At 51.2% G+C, this 15,060-nt stretch overlaps 1 protein-coding gene across 1 annotated transcript in view; it reads left to right on the top strand.

Annotated features, from left to right (window-relative positions):
* RGS3 (regulator of G protein signaling 3) overlaps positions 1–15,060 on the top strand; it is a 92,923-nt gene that overhangs the window by 20,482 nt on the left and 57,381 nt on the right. The gene's annotated exons all lie outside the window — the stretch shown is intronic.

Genomic DNA, 15,060 nt, shown 5'->3' with positions numbered 1-15,060 from the left:
GGGCCATAGAGCCCAAGTTACACCCTGTCTGGCAATTGGCTGCTCCTCTCCCTTTGGGCTTCTTGGCATAGGCAGAGAGGGGCCCGCTGTGGTCCCCCTTAGCCTGCTGAGTCCTGCCACCTCGTCAACCATTGGCTGCTGCCCTACTTCGGACCGATGGTCCTTCTGGGCTCAGCCCAGTGTGGGTTCTGGCCAGAGGCAGGACAGTGCGGGACCAAGATTGAGGCCGAGCCGGGACCGTGGGGGCCCTAGGGTGGCTCCTGGGCCTGGGGATTCCTTAGATTTCCCCTGGAGCTCCATCCTGGCTTGTCCCTGCCAGGGTTGAATCCTTGTGAGCCTTACCCTGGCTTGGGGGTGGGGTCTGGAGAAGACAGGGCAAAGGAAGAGTGGAACTGTGCAGAGTCCAGCTCTTGCTGGGAGGAGAGAGGAGCTGGTTTGCTCTGGGGGTTTCTGGGCCTCACCTTTTCACCACACAGCTGAACAAACCCCACACCTAAAACAGGTTCCTCTCCTGGCCTCTGGTTCTGCCATTGGGCTTTGCTGAGGTGGCGGGGGTGGCGTAGTCTCATTCCCCACCCCTGCACTGTGCTTCCCAGGTGATTTTGGAAGTACCTTGATCTGCTGGTGTCCGTGCAAATGGCTGTGTCCTCTGATTCAGGCTGACAGAGAGCACTTCCTAAAGTGAGCCTGCCTGGGTGGGCGGGCTGTTCCATGACCAGTCTCAGGGCTGCATTTCTGGTTGAGCTGTGGTCAAATGCTTACCCAGGCAGGGCTCTGGCCCCTGCAAAGGGAGGGCCTGATGGGCAGCAGACCCTGTGGGTGTTCTGCCTGGGATGGCTAAACCACTGTGGCCCACCTCATCCAACAAGGTGGGCAGGGCAAGAGACTCAGGCCTTTGGCTTTAGCCTGGGGAAATGTCCTGTCTGATTTATTCATGTACAGAGCTGGGAGGAAGGGTTTCCTCTGTCCTTTCTGGGATTGGCACAGTTTCCTCTGAGGCCGTGCGCGGGAGTTTGTGCGGTGGCTTGGCCTGGCCGAGACCTCTCCCAGTAGCCAATCTTCTCTTCCTGGCAAGCTCCGTTGCATCCACCTGACGTGTGGCATGAGAGGGCAGCTCGGCCTTGTTACTCGTAACCTGGGGGCTTCATGTGGTGGTGGATAGAGTGTCCTGGAAAGTTTGAACCCGCGAACATGAGAATACAAGGGACAGCTACTCCAAGCACACTATGTGGCCAGGAGCAAGGGCCCCTCACTGGCCATTTTGGTCACACTCACACTCATAGCTGCATTTCACTGTCAGCGTTGGTATCCTGGAATCTGCAGCTCAACCACCCATGGCCTGTCAGAAGTGACCGACGAGCCTCGGTCCTGAAACTTCGGGACCGAGAACCCATTGCAAGAGATTGGTTCCGTGCCTAGTAGTTTGCCAGTTGTGGCTGGAGGCTGGAAGAAGGGCAGGAATAAAGAGGTTGTGGTCACTGGCTATGGTAGTTGCCCAGCTGGCAGGGAAGGAGACTCTCTTTTTTTGCTCAGCTGTGGGGAAGGGCAGACTGGCAGGGTCTGCTGATGCCCTCTCAGGTGCTGGACCCCCAACTGACTGAGCCCCTGGGTAAGCTGTCTCATGTATCTGCTTGCAGCTCCTGAGCTGAAAGGGAGAAAAGAGTTTTGATCACCATCTTGGCTTTGGAGGGCTTTGAGTCTCTCTTCATGACAGTACAGGGAACAGGGAAGGGCTGCTGGTCCCCAAGGGAGTGGCCCCAGAGGCTGGCAGGGTGAATGGGAGAAGGAAGGAGGAGAGAGGCTCTGAATGCAGAATGCAAATGGAACAGACCTGGGAGGGCCTTGGGTGGAATCAGGGACCCTCCTGAGGCTGGGCCCTGAGATTGTTTCGGAGAGATCAGGGTGGATGGGGGAGATGGTGGCTTGGAACTGGCGAAAGCAGGCCAGAAAGCTGAAAGGGGAGGGGACCCTCACTGAAGAAAGCCAGAGCCCCTGTTGTCCTGAAGCCTGGAGGGGATGTCCTAGCTGCACACCCGAAGCTCATCCAGAGCCCTTTGAGAATTAGGCCTTCCCTAGTCACTTTCCCAGCCCCGGTAGCCTGGTCCTCCTCATCTGTCCATTTCCTCCACAACCAGGACCATTGTCAAAATTTCTCTGTCATCATAAGCTTTCCAGGAACCCCACAGTCCCAAGCAATCAATCAATCACATTTAATCAATCATTTATTGAGTGCTTACTGTATGCAGAACACTGTACTAAACACTTGGGAAAGTACAGGATAACAGAACTTGTAGATACATTCCCTGTCCACAGTGAACTGACAGTCTAGTGTCTACAGTCAGACCTTGGTCCTTTCCCTCTTTATTTTCTCCTTTCTCCCCATCCTTTTTCCCCCTACTCCCCCACTCCATGGCATCCTCCACTCCCACAAGGGTTCGAGTGGGCCCTGGGCTCTGGATGGGGCAAATTATACCTTAGGTGAATCATGAGGGCTGAAGGCCCAGGCTAAGACTGCCCAGTTGTCCTGTGCTGTAATCAGAAACAAAAGACAGACAGTGGCTGGTGAGGTGGGGTCCCCGCTTGGAAAAGTGGGGCTCAGTGGTAATGGTGGGGAGCAGGAAGGTGAGAAGATGAAATCAAACAAGGGGACGGGGGAGAGGGGAGTGACTAGAGGAAAGAAGGAATCATTTGAATTGATAGAGAAAGATCCAAGTGGGGGAGATGATTTTGAGAGGAGGAAAATAAATTTTAGTCAAAAACTAACAAAACTTTCCCAGTAGTAGGAATGTTTCAGTAAGGAAACTATCTTCTCCTCCTTCTCCCTGTCCTTGTCCACTTCCTTTTCCTCTACTTCCTCAGCAGACACCATTTATTACTTTCTCTTGTGTACCTACCTCTGTGCTCAATGCTCTGTGGAATAATTCGCACAATGCCGATCTACTGCTTATGGGTCAAGATGCTGTGGACCCACATTAAAGTGGGCTTGTTCAAGCCTAGAATTGTGGTGAAGCTGAAAGCTGCTCTGAGCGTGTATAAGATCGCGCATGCCACTGGTGGTGTCCCACTCCACTGCCCTCTGCCGACACTACTCCCTCACCCCCACCCCCACCCTTCTACTCCAGTGGGAGGACCAGGCCTAGACGTGGGCGAAGCTTTCCTCAGGAGCAGGGTCCCAGCACTAACTCAGGCTGCTTTTCTGGACTGAAAATGAAAATGGAAAGGCTTTTTGCAGACCCCAGAATTTCCCCATTTTTCTCTAAGGTGGCATGGCCCTGGTGCTATTAGGATTCTGTCAGATGCCCTTGGCCCCGTCTGCCCTGCCCCTCCTCCCGACCCTCTCACCACCCCTAGCCCAAGGACTCACAACCCGGTAGAGCTAGAGTTGGGGCAGCGGAGCGCTGAAAGCCCAGCTGCGGCCCTGGCTGCCGGCTAAGTGAGAGGGTGAAGATCCGCAGATCACTGAGCTCAGAAACCTGGGTGAATTCAGATGAGTTGAAATGAACTTGCACCAGTGGAGAGAGCGCTAATTCCAGTTCTGTCTGGTTCCACAGAAACTCCACCCCCACAGCTCTCTCCAGCAGGAGACAGCGCCAGCCAACTCCACCCCTGAACCCCAGGAGAGAAGCCTTTCATCAACGCCACAGACTCTCTTTGGCTGAGCAAGCCCAAGGGCGGGACTCTGCTTCTGGCAACTTAACCCTTCCTTGGGGGCCCCGCTGCCCAGTAACCTCACTTCGACGGCAGGCACTCGCAACCAGTCGGCCCATATGGAATCCGGGGCTGTGACCCAGAGGAGACAAATCTGAAGGGGCCTAATGGAAGAGTGCTTCCAACCAAGGAATTCCCTGCGCTCTGCATTTCTTGGCATGCATCACCCTCCCCGGAGACTGGAGAGGGAAGTCTCAAGGTAGCGGAGAGCCACGGGGCAGACCCTCCTCTGGCTCCCTGTTGCAGGAAGTGAGCCGGCGCCTCAAGAGGGCCTGCTAGGGGCGGGGAGCTTGTCAGGACTGTGATGAAGGAAGGCTGCAGGCCTGGAGAGAGAGGGGTCCTGTCCTTGGATGGCATTGCTGAGCCGTGAGGCTGGCAGAACTAGGATTTCCCCGTGGTCCACAGACCAGCCCAGTCAACAGGTGTGGTCGAGGGATCGGGGAGCTTCCATGTGCCTTGCCAGGACCAAGACTTTGTCTGTGCCAGGAGACTGAAGTAGCACATCACTTGAGGACATTGAACCAGCTCCAGAGTTGAAGCTTTGAAGAATGAACTGTCTTTTCCAGGACTTCATGCTGAAGTCCTTTTCTCATGGGACCCCGAAGGTAACCCAATCAAGAAAGAGAGGCCAGAAGTAATCCTTTTCTCTCATGTTTCCTGAAACCGCTCCATTTGTTGAATGTGAAAAGGGAGGGTTGAGAGGCCCTGGAGAATGATTTGATCGGCTGAGAGGCGCAGTGGCTGTGGCCAGTCCCTGCTGGCCATTTCCCTCCAATGTCAAAGGCTAATGGCCGGGAGTCCTAGGAGGCAAATCCACCCTCTGGGTGGTAATGGAAACAGTGCTGTCCTGCCCCCTCTGCATCCTGAAGCCAATGTTGTAGCTGGATGTCCCAGGCTCCTTTTTCAGTGCACGAACTCCTCCTGAGGTCAGGAGAGACTCATCATGAAGACAGAAAGCCCCCCTGGGTTGCCCCTGTATTCTGCGGTGGACTAGGTTCTCAAAGACCATTTTTAGAGGAAAAGTCTTGTCTGGGCCCAATGGAGCTGGAGAAATCCCAAGCTTATGTCAAGGGTGTTATATGCCCGGCAGACAGGCACCTCCATTTCTGCCTCAGCCTTCCTGAGTCTTTGGTGTGAGCACGTCCACATGATCGATGCCAGCTTGGCAGTGCAGTGGTTTGTGTTTTCCAATACAATAAAAACCCTAGTCGTCCCTTTGTCTGATTTGCCTGTACTGCCCGCAGTGCCTCAAGTGGATCAAGGGAGTCAAGTCTGGGAGCCCTGCCCCTGCTGCTGCCGAATGACTTCCAGATCAACCCTGGGGTCTCATTTAGCCTCAGGCCCTCCCTTTCTTTCCCTGGGCTGTTGAAGGCTAGTGGGGAAAGGGGCGGGCTAAAGCTCCAGCCAGTCTGCCAGTCCCTGTAGTCCCAGACCTAGAGAATGTGCTTTGGGGACTTTAGTGAACAGGCCCCAAACCTGAAAGTTCTGGAACTTTTAGGGGGTGCCAGCAGCTCTGTTTTCATGAGGGGAGGTCCACCTGCTGGACTGTGGCGGGTTTGGACCCCCACCCAAAAAAGGGTCACTCATGTGGGCTTCCTCCTGGCTGGAATGGGCCTCTCAGTAGGGTTTTTGGAGCCCTGGCCAGTCCTGCTTTCCCAATTACCAATCTGTTAGTCAATTATTAGTGTTTATTAAGTGCTTATCTGTACTTAGTGCTTAGGAGAGTAGAATAGAATTCGTAGGCATGATCCTTGACCTTCAGTAGTTTATAATCTAGCTGGGCAGACACACCAAAATAAATTATGGACAGAAAGAATTAATAAGGTATAAAGGTAAGTTCATAAATGCAACAAGGGGGTGGGCTGTGAGCATTTTGGCAGTTCCGTGCTACCCAAGTACTTAATGGGCAGATGGGGGAGGATATAATGTGGAGAGTTGAGAGGTTCGTTGGGGAAGGCCTCCTGGAGGAGGGCTTTCCTTTCAATCTTCTCTGAGCCCCAGAGTTGGCCACTCAATGTTGGGGCAGCAGAATTAGCGGGCTGGGAGCTGACCTATCTCTATCTCAGGGTGAGGAGCACTCACTGAGGGTGGGGGTTGACTGCTACTAATAGTTAAAGTGTTTTTGAATTGGTTACTCTAAGCACTGGGGTAAATGCAAGGCTGTGAGATTGGACAGGAAATCCTACTAGACTGCAAGTCCCTTGAGGGCAGAAATTGTATCTTGTTACTCTGCCCTGCACCCAGTAAGTGCTCAATAGACAGAATTTATTAAAGTAGAAGGGAGTTCCCGGAAGCAGCGTGGCTCAGTGGAAAGAGCCTAGGCTTCAGAATCAGAGGTCATGAGTTCGATTTCCGACTCTGCCACTTGTCAGCTGTGTGACTGGGCAAGTCACTTCACTTCTCTGGGCCTCAGTTCCCTCATCTGTAAAATGGGGATTAACTATGAGCCTCACGTGGACAATCTGATTACCCTGTATCTCCCCCAGCGCTTAGAACAGTGCTCTGCACATAGTAAGCGCTTAACAAATACCAACATTATTAGAGAGCCAATCATAGCTGTTGGGCGTGGAGGCTTGGTTGTCAGGGGCCAGTGAACGGTGTCTTTGCCAAGCATGAAGCGTTAGTGGGTAGGCAGCAAGTCACTGTGCTGCCCTCATCCCCACCTCCCTATTAACCCCTCTCCACTCCCCTCTTTCCCTCCACCTCACTTCTAGCCCCCTCTACCTCCCTCCTCCCCTTCTTCCCCTCTATCTTTCTCCTAACCTCCTCCCCCTCTCACCTTCCTTCTAGCCCCTTCCCCTTCCTCACCTCCCCTCTAACTCCCCCCGAACTCCATTTCCCCACTTACCCTTTCCCCCTATTTATACCTTGAGCCTGCACATCCATCCTGCCTTTGCTTCCAACTATTCCAGGTTTCTTTCCTGACTCTCCCATCCCCTCACTGCCAGGGAGGGACAGAGAGAAGGCATACATTGCAGATAAAAAGACTGAGTCCCTGAGGGAAAAAGGAGCTGGTAGGAGAGAATAACTCTTTGAGTCTCTGTCTAACCTGGGCCTGGATTCTGGAGCCGTCCCCAGGCTATGGGAATCAGAGCCTCCACAGGTGCTGAGAGGAGGCTGAGCTGGGACTGCCATTGGGCAATATTATCTGCCTCCTCCAGGCAGCAGGGAGGACTAATGCTGATCTGACCCGTGCAAATTTGGGCTTTGATGACTGAACCTGCACAGACCCTCCGCCCGGATCTGCACGGAGACAGCTAGATGCACTTTGATTTCATTTGATTCTATTCAGAAATGACATTAAATGGAAAGCGAGGCTCAAGAGAATTACATTTCTGGGAAGGCGGAGAGCTGGCTGCCTTGCTGGTGACCTATACTGTGTCTGTGAGGCCAGGGGCAGCTGGGGTCCTGGAGAGGACTCCAGGCCCAGACTCAGCAGGTGAAAGGGGCTAGAAGAGCAGGAACACTGCAACAGTGAGTAGTTGTGCTCTTGAAGCCTTCTCCTGGCCAATGGGGGAGAAGCAGGGATAGAACCGGGAAGGGTTTTATCACCAGCTTTCCTGGGCTCCCAAGCACCAACACAACTAGGGCGGGGACGAGAGGGAGGAGACCCTGCAGGGCCACACAAGGACGAGTGGGTGTCACTCCTTCAGCTGGCTCAGGACTCTGCAACCTCATTCCAACCCACAGCTGACCCTTGGGGACAGTGTGTTGCTGTAGCTCTGACTAAACTAGGTCCCCAGGTTTTGGCAGTGCAGACCCTGGTCCCCCAGCATAATGGAGCATGCGGTGAGGAGCATGGACCTGAGCTCCCCAGGAAGCCTCCTTGCATCAGTAACTGACTGAGGCCAACCACCAGGACCACCACCATTCCTTCAAGAAATATCACTGAACTGATTCATCTCCAGCACCAGCTTCTCCAGATGGGTCCTGAACCACTGCTGTTCAGAATGAGCAATGATGCACCATCACCAGCCAATCACCTTTGAAAATCCTAACTTCAGGAAGAACTTCCACCACCTCACCTGGATGTCAGCCTGCCAAGACTGCAGGGCCTTTTTTTCTGATGGTCTAAGTGCCCTAGTTCATTGTCAGGAGCCAATCACACTAGGGCCATTGAGTACCAAAGGATCATTGGTTCCTGTCCTAAAGAGATTTGTCCTGTTTTTTTTTGGATCTGCATCCCCTCCCTCTTATAAAATGTGTTATTTCCTAGTCTACTAGTTTTACCCCTGCCAGCTCTGTGGGCTTTGGGGACATGAGCCTGCTGGTTTACAAGTGGCTTTTTTTTATGTGAGCATGCATGATTCCAGCCTGCCCTGCCACCCTCCAGATGTAGGGCATCAGGGTTCTTTGGCAAAGGTCAGAGCTGTCTGCTTGAGGCCCTGCGACTGTGGGAGAGAGACAGAGTTTGACTGGCTCTTGGGTGCCCACTGCATTCAGCCAATGATGATGAGAGACTCTCCACTCCACATGTCCCTTTCATTGAGGTTTCTGTAATTGGGTGGAATTGCCGCCGGAATCCAGAGCATATTCAAACTGAACGACTGAGTTGGTGTCAAATGAATTTCAGATTCAGATTTCAACCTAAAGCACCAGACATGTTTCTGGAGAAATCTTTGAGTCAGAACTGTTGGCTGTCCCTTGGGCAAAAGGGGAGGGTGTGGGACCCCAGTGGGGACCCCCAGTTAGTAGCTCCTAAGGTGTGCTCCCTTTAGGGCTTTGCCCCTTCCCCTTTTATTCTCCTTCTCTCGGACTTCCTTCTTCCCTTCTTCCTGTCGCTTTTCTCTTTCGCCCGCCCCACCTGCCCAGACTTTTTGGTGAGGGGAAGAGGAAGCCAGGCCTCAAGCAGCTTGTTTTGCCAGGTGACTAGATGTCTGGCCCTCAGACTTGTTCAGTACAGCCAAGATGCTCTGCCTCTGACACTCTGTGACCAGGAAGTGGACTCCCCCCCAACCACCACCCTGCCCCTTGCCCCCAGGCCCTCCTGCCACTTCCTCTCCAGCTCAGTAGGAAAATCGGCCCTCTGGCCCACCTGTGTTCTGCAGGCTTGTCTAGAATCCAGGGCGGAGCCTGGCTGAGACACGTTACCGCCACCAACATTCTCAGTGCGTCAATTCCCCATCACCAGCGGACATTTACCGAGAAGTCGTTGGTGGGCCAGTACCCCAGGCATCACCTGAACTTGGGGAGTAGCCACGGCTCCCATCCTCAGAGAATTTGCAATCTAAGAAGGAGGCAAAAGGGAACCTAAGGACAACAGGAACATGTGTGACCATGTTTGACTCTTAGAGACCCATCCCATTACTCACACTACTTAGGGCAGGTAGATACACATGTAGTAGTTAGGTAGGTAGTGGATGTAGAGAGGAGAGCATGGGAGGTCTTCTAAGGGAAGCATTGGAGATTGCTCAGGCCAGGAAGGTAATTCTCACCTATGTCATTAGTGTTTAGTACAGTGTTCGGTACACAGAAAGCACCCAATAAATACTATTATTACTAGGGAATGGATTTGAACTAGTGGAGCAGGGAGGTTGTGCTGCGTTAGGAGGATGAAGGAAGATAGAGAAGTGGGGCACAGTGATTAGGTTTGTTAAGCGCTTAGTATGTGCCAGGCACTGCACTAAGTGCTGTGGTAGATACAAACTAATCAGGTTGGACACAGTCTTTGTCCCACATGGGGCTCCCAGTCTTAATCCCCCTTTTACTGATGAGGTAACTGAGGTACAGAGAAGTTAAGTGACTTGCCCAAGGTCACACAGCAGACAAGTGGTGGAATTGGGATTAGAATATAGGTCCTTTTGATTCCCACACCCGTGTTCTATCTACTAGGCCAAGCTGCTTCTCTCTGAAGATTCTGCTTGTATCTTAAATTCCCAATTCCCTTCAGGCGGGTACTCCTTTCACTTCTTGGAACTTTAATAGATGGGCTTCTGCCCCATTCATGGAATATTTCCTTGATTGGATTTGGAAAAGGGGCAGGATGGGTGTGAGTGGGAGGAGAGTTGCAACCAAAAAACTGCCACCCCAGCTACCAGCCCCACAGTGCAGCCTGAGGAGTGTTGGCCATGGGGCAATAGCTGGAATCTGAGAGGCCATGGTGCTTAGTGGTCCTGTGATGTTTTTGTGCGTCCAGGGATAGGGACCAGTCTGTGTACATACACTAATGGAGCTGAGTCTTAGTGTGTGTAGAGGAATGGAGATGAATCTTTGTGTGTACAGCGATGAAAATGAGCCTGTATACATACACTAGTGGGGACAAGTCCTTGTGTATACAGGAACAGAAATGACCCTGGATATATATAGTAATGGGGCTGAGTTCGTGTGCATAAAGGGATAGAGACAAGTGCTTAGTCCAGTGCTCTGCACACAGTAAGCTCTCAATAAATGCAATTGAATGAGTGAGATGAGTCTAGGCATAAACACTAATGGAACTGAGTCCAGGAGTGAACCAGAACAGAGATGAACCTGTGTATACATAATGGTGGAACTTAGTCTATGTGCAGACAGAATATACAGTAATGGGACTGAGTCCATGTGAATACAGGAATGGAGACAGGTCTGTGTATACTAATGAAGCCAAATTTATACAGGAATGGACACAAGTCCATGTGTGCACAGGATTAGAGATGAGTCTGTGTACATTACGAATTCATTCATTCAATCATCTTTATTGAGTGCTTACTTTGTGCAGAGCCCTGCACTAAGTGTTTGGAAAGTACAGTTCAGCAACAAATATGGAGAGTGGTCCATGTGTGTACAGGAGTAGAGATAAGCCTATGTTACAAACCGAACTGAGTCCATATATATTCAAGAATGGAGACAAATCTGTGTATCTATAATAATGGGGCTGAGTCCATGTGCGTTCAGAGATGGAGAGAAGTCTGGGTATATACACTAATAGGACAAATCAATGTGTGTAGAGGAACAAAGATGAGCTGATGAAGCTGAGTCCATGTGCATATATTCTCCCAAATGCTTAATACAGTGCTCTGTACACAGCTAGTTCTCAATAAATACAATTGATACAGGAATGGGTACAAATCTGTGTACTAATGGGTCAGAGTCCACATGCATACAGGATGAAGAAAAGTCTGTGTAAATAATAATAATTATGGTATTTGTTAAGCGCTTACTGTGTGCCGAGCACTGTTCTAAGTGTTGGGGTAGATAACAAGGTAATCAGTTTGTCCCATGTGGGGCTCAAAGTCTTAATCCCCCATTTTACAGATGAGGTAACTGAGGCAAAGAGAAGTTAAATGACTCACCCAAGGTCACACAGCAGACAAATGGTGTAGCAGAGATTAGAACCCTAATCCTCTGACTCCCAAGCCTGTGCTTTTGCCACTAGGCCATGCTGCTTCTCCATACACTAAGGGTCCACCTGTGTAAAGGAATGGAGACAAGTCTCTGCATATACACCAGTGGAGCTGAGTCCATGTGCACACAGGAACAGAGATGAGTCCCTGTGTGTACAGTAATGGAGTTGAAACTATGGACATTCCTTACTGAGTCTGAATCCCGGCACATTCAGGAATAGAGAGAGCAGGGCCCTTGTCCGGAGACACACGGAACCTTTGCCATCAGCTTAAAGAGGCTGAGCAGGGATCTGGAGAATGGGGATGACTATTGTTTTCCCAGTTAGGGAGCATTTTATGGGCTTGATGCTGACTGGTAGAGGGGCTGGTGGGGGCGAGGGGTGGGACTGGTGGGTGGGAAGGGGAGTGGCCTGGTATCCAGGAGGGGAGGGGCTGAGCCCTTGCCCCTGGGCACTGCCCTTGGAAATGCCAGTGACCTGCAGGCAAAATAGCAATAGCAGGGAATAGCTGAGCTCACCACTGCTCAGCAAAGTTTTCCAAGTGTGCTGGTTCGGCTATAAATTCCCGGTTGCTTTGTGGGAACTGAACGAGTGTTGGGGCCAAAGCGAATCACCTGGAACTTGCAAACCTCAGTCTGGGGAAGAGGCCTGCTGTGAAGGCAACTCTAAAAATAGCCACTGGGATGGAGCAGAGCAAAGGAGGAGGTGCAGGTCAGAGTGCACAGAAGCCTCTGGTCTGATACCTAAATGGCTTATCTGCATTGGAGAGCGGTTCCCACCCCCCACCATCCCGCCACACCCTCCTCCTTCCACAAAGAGCCAGGCTGGGCTCTCTCTCCCCAGATAACAAGGCTATTTTTTCCTGCTGTTTCATCAGAAGACTCCACATTTGGAAAGGGTTTTTTCTCGTTGACACTGGCAACTCTCGTGGAGCCTGGGAAATACTTTGGGCCGGATGCGAAGACACTTCCTGCGAAACCGCCTGCCGCTCTCCTTGGCCCGGGCGAGAGGCCCCTTGGCCTTGACCCCTACCGAAGTCCTTATTTCATCTTCAATCTCTTCCCATTCCAGGACTGTCTCTCCCTCTCTGAGCCGTGGTGCTGCTACCTAGGCTGGGCTTTTCTGGGGGGAGGGGGGACCTGGCCACCCCCACCATTCCTGAAGCAGCGTGGCTCAGTGGAAAGAGCACGGGCTTTGGAGTCAGGGCTCATGAGTTCGAATCCCGGCTCTGCCACTTGTCGGCTGTGTGACTGTGGGCAAGTCACTTAACTTCTCTGTGCCTCAGTTCCCTCATCTGTAAAATGGGGATTAAGACTGTGAGCCCCACGTGGGACCACCTGATTCCCCTATGTGTACCCCAGCGCTTAGAACAGTGCTCGGCACATAGTAAGCGCTTACCAAATACCAACATTATTATTCCTCCAGCCAGTTGGCCATCAGTCAGATGAGCCTTTCTGGCAGAACTTCCATTATGAGGGGTCACTGACTCATTCCTGCCTGGTTCCTGGGTAACCGCTGTTGGTAAGCAGGGCTGCCCCCTGGTCATTTATGGGGCAGCCAGCCGGAGTGTGGAGGGAAATCCCACCAATTTGCCTGGAGGATCGAAGCATCGGAACACTGAAAGGGGTGGGGGACGATAAGGAGGCTCAAGGTAACAGGAATTAGTTTTTTTTTCATTTAAGTCCCAACCAGGTGATAGAGTATGGATCTTTTAGGGAGTTGCAACTCCTCGTGGGTTTATCCCAGTGATGTGTGACTGCTGCTTGAAGTGCCCTCTGGGCACAGAACTCTGCCTTCTGGATACCCCTCCCAGCATGCTCTGCTCCTCTTCTTCTAAGTGCTGAGGGCAGCTAGAGGAAACATAGACACTCTCCCTAACTTCCTAATGGAACCAACCGAATCAACACAATTACAACAAGCAAGCCCACAGAAGTTAAACATAAGTGGCAGGATCATGAAATATAAAAGATAGAAGAACATAATCAATTGTATTTATTGAGCACTTACATTGTGCACAGTACTGTACTAAGCACTCGGGAAAGTACAGTAGAACAGAATTAACAGACAGGTTCCCTGCCCGTAACGAGTTTACAATCTAGAAGGAGAGACAGACATTAATATGAATAAGTAATTTATAATATATAATTTGACAGAACAGAAACCCACACCAACACGTTATTACCGAGCTATCTACTCATACTCAGGGATTTTTGGAATAGCAGAAGCATTGGGAGCTAGGTGGGCTTAATCTGGCAAGGTTTCTAGGAGGAGGTGGGTTTTAATGGGGGAATGGGGCCCAACTGGTCAAGTGACTTCCAGCACTGGGTTTTCTGAGCCCCTGTGCTGCTTGCAGAGAGTGCATCTCCCATCTGATGGGCAGACGGTTGGACTGCTTTCCCCAAATCTGCTAGGCATGTTCCCTGGGAGCTAGGCCCCTGGCCAGGTATCTGATATTTCCGAGGGGTGGGATTAAGAGTAGGACCAAAGCACTGCTGGTCCCTTGGCTCCCTTTCTGGAAAAAGATGCAAAGCTCTGCCTATTCTCTGCAGGCCTCCTTCCCTGGCCAGCTTCCCCTGGGTAGTCCAAGTCTGGCCAGCGAGTCCAAAGCCTCACAGGGCTTTGAGAAGCAACTGGCCTAGTGGAAAGAGCCTTGGCCTGGAAATCAGAAGATCTGGGCTCTAATCCCGACTCTGCCACTTAGCTGCTGTGTGTGACCTTGGGCAAGTCACTTCTCTGGGCCTCAGTTCCCTCATCTGCAAAATGGGAATTCAATACCTGTTCTCCCTTCTATTTAGACTATAAGCCCCATGGAGGACTTCAGTCAATTGATCAATCACTGAGCGCTTACTTAGTGCACGGCACTATACTAAGCGCTTGGGAGAGTTCAATATAATGGAGTTGGTTATTTAGTGTCTTCCCCAGTACTTAGTACAGTGCTTAGTATATAATAGGTACTTAACAAATACCATAATTATTATTATTTTCAAGGGCTGCTCTACATCTGATTTCTGCCATTTTCTGCCCACACAGCAGGGAAAACAGCAGCCAAGTGAGGTTGGGTTGGGGTTGGGGTGACGGTAAGGCCCAGAACTCATAATAATAATATAAGTAATAATAATGGTATTTGTTAAGCATTTACTATGTGCCAAGCACTGTACTAAGCACTGGGATGGATATAAGCAAATCAGTTTGAACATAGAATGCGCTTATCCCCATTTTACAGATGAGGTAACTGAGGCCCAGAGAAGTGAAGTGACTTGCCCAAGGTCACAAAGCAGACAAGTGACAGAGTCAGGATTAGAATCCAGGTCCTTCTGACTCCCAGGCTCGTAATCTTACCCACCAAGCCATGCTGCTTCTCCATTTAGGCAGCGTGGTGCAGTGGAAAAAGCACGGGCTTTGGAGTCAGGGCTCATGAGTTCGAATCCCAGCTCCGCCACTTGTCAGCTGTGTGACTGTGGGCAAGTCACTTAACTTCTCTGTGCCTCAGTTCCCTCATCTGTAAAATGGGGATTAAGACTGTGAGTCCCACGTGGGACAACCTGATTCCCCTGTGTTTACCCCAGCGCTTAGAACAGTGCTCTGCACATAGTAAGCGCTAAACAAATACCAACATTATTATTATTTAGGCACCATTCTCAGCAATGGGGTAGATTCAAGTCAATCAGGTTGGACATAGTCTCTGTCTCCACGTGGCCCCCGATCACTGTCCTCAGCAGCTTATGCTCTGTTGGTTCCTTCCCTTCTGCCCATCTGTTGTACACACTTGCCTCCATTTCTTCTCTTCTAACTCCCTTCTTAGTGCTCACAGTCTAGAGTCCCAGAGGATCCTGGCTCCTGGTCCAGGGCCAGTTGTTAGTGAGCAGTCTGGAGCAGGGCTTGTTAGGGTTAGATCATCTTGCTTGGAGTTCCGGTGGGCCTAGTAGGAGGCTCAGAGCCAGAAGTGTGTCTGTCGACCACCCAAGATAGGGCACTTGGGAGAGTCTGATACATTAGAAGCAGCATGGCTTAGGGGAAAGAGCATGGGCTTGGGA

Source organism: Ornithorhynchus anatinus, chromosome 4 (assembly GCF_004115215.2).
Source record: "Ornithorhynchus anatinus isolate Pmale09 chromosome 4, mOrnAna1.pri.v4, whole genome shotgun sequence".
Classification (NCBI taxonomy): Eukaryota; Metazoa; Chordata; class Mammalia; order Monotremata; family Ornithorhynchidae; genus Ornithorhynchus; species Ornithorhynchus anatinus.
The sequence above is the reverse complement of the archived record's forward strand: the minus strand, read 5'-3'. Positions and strand labels throughout refer to the sequence as shown.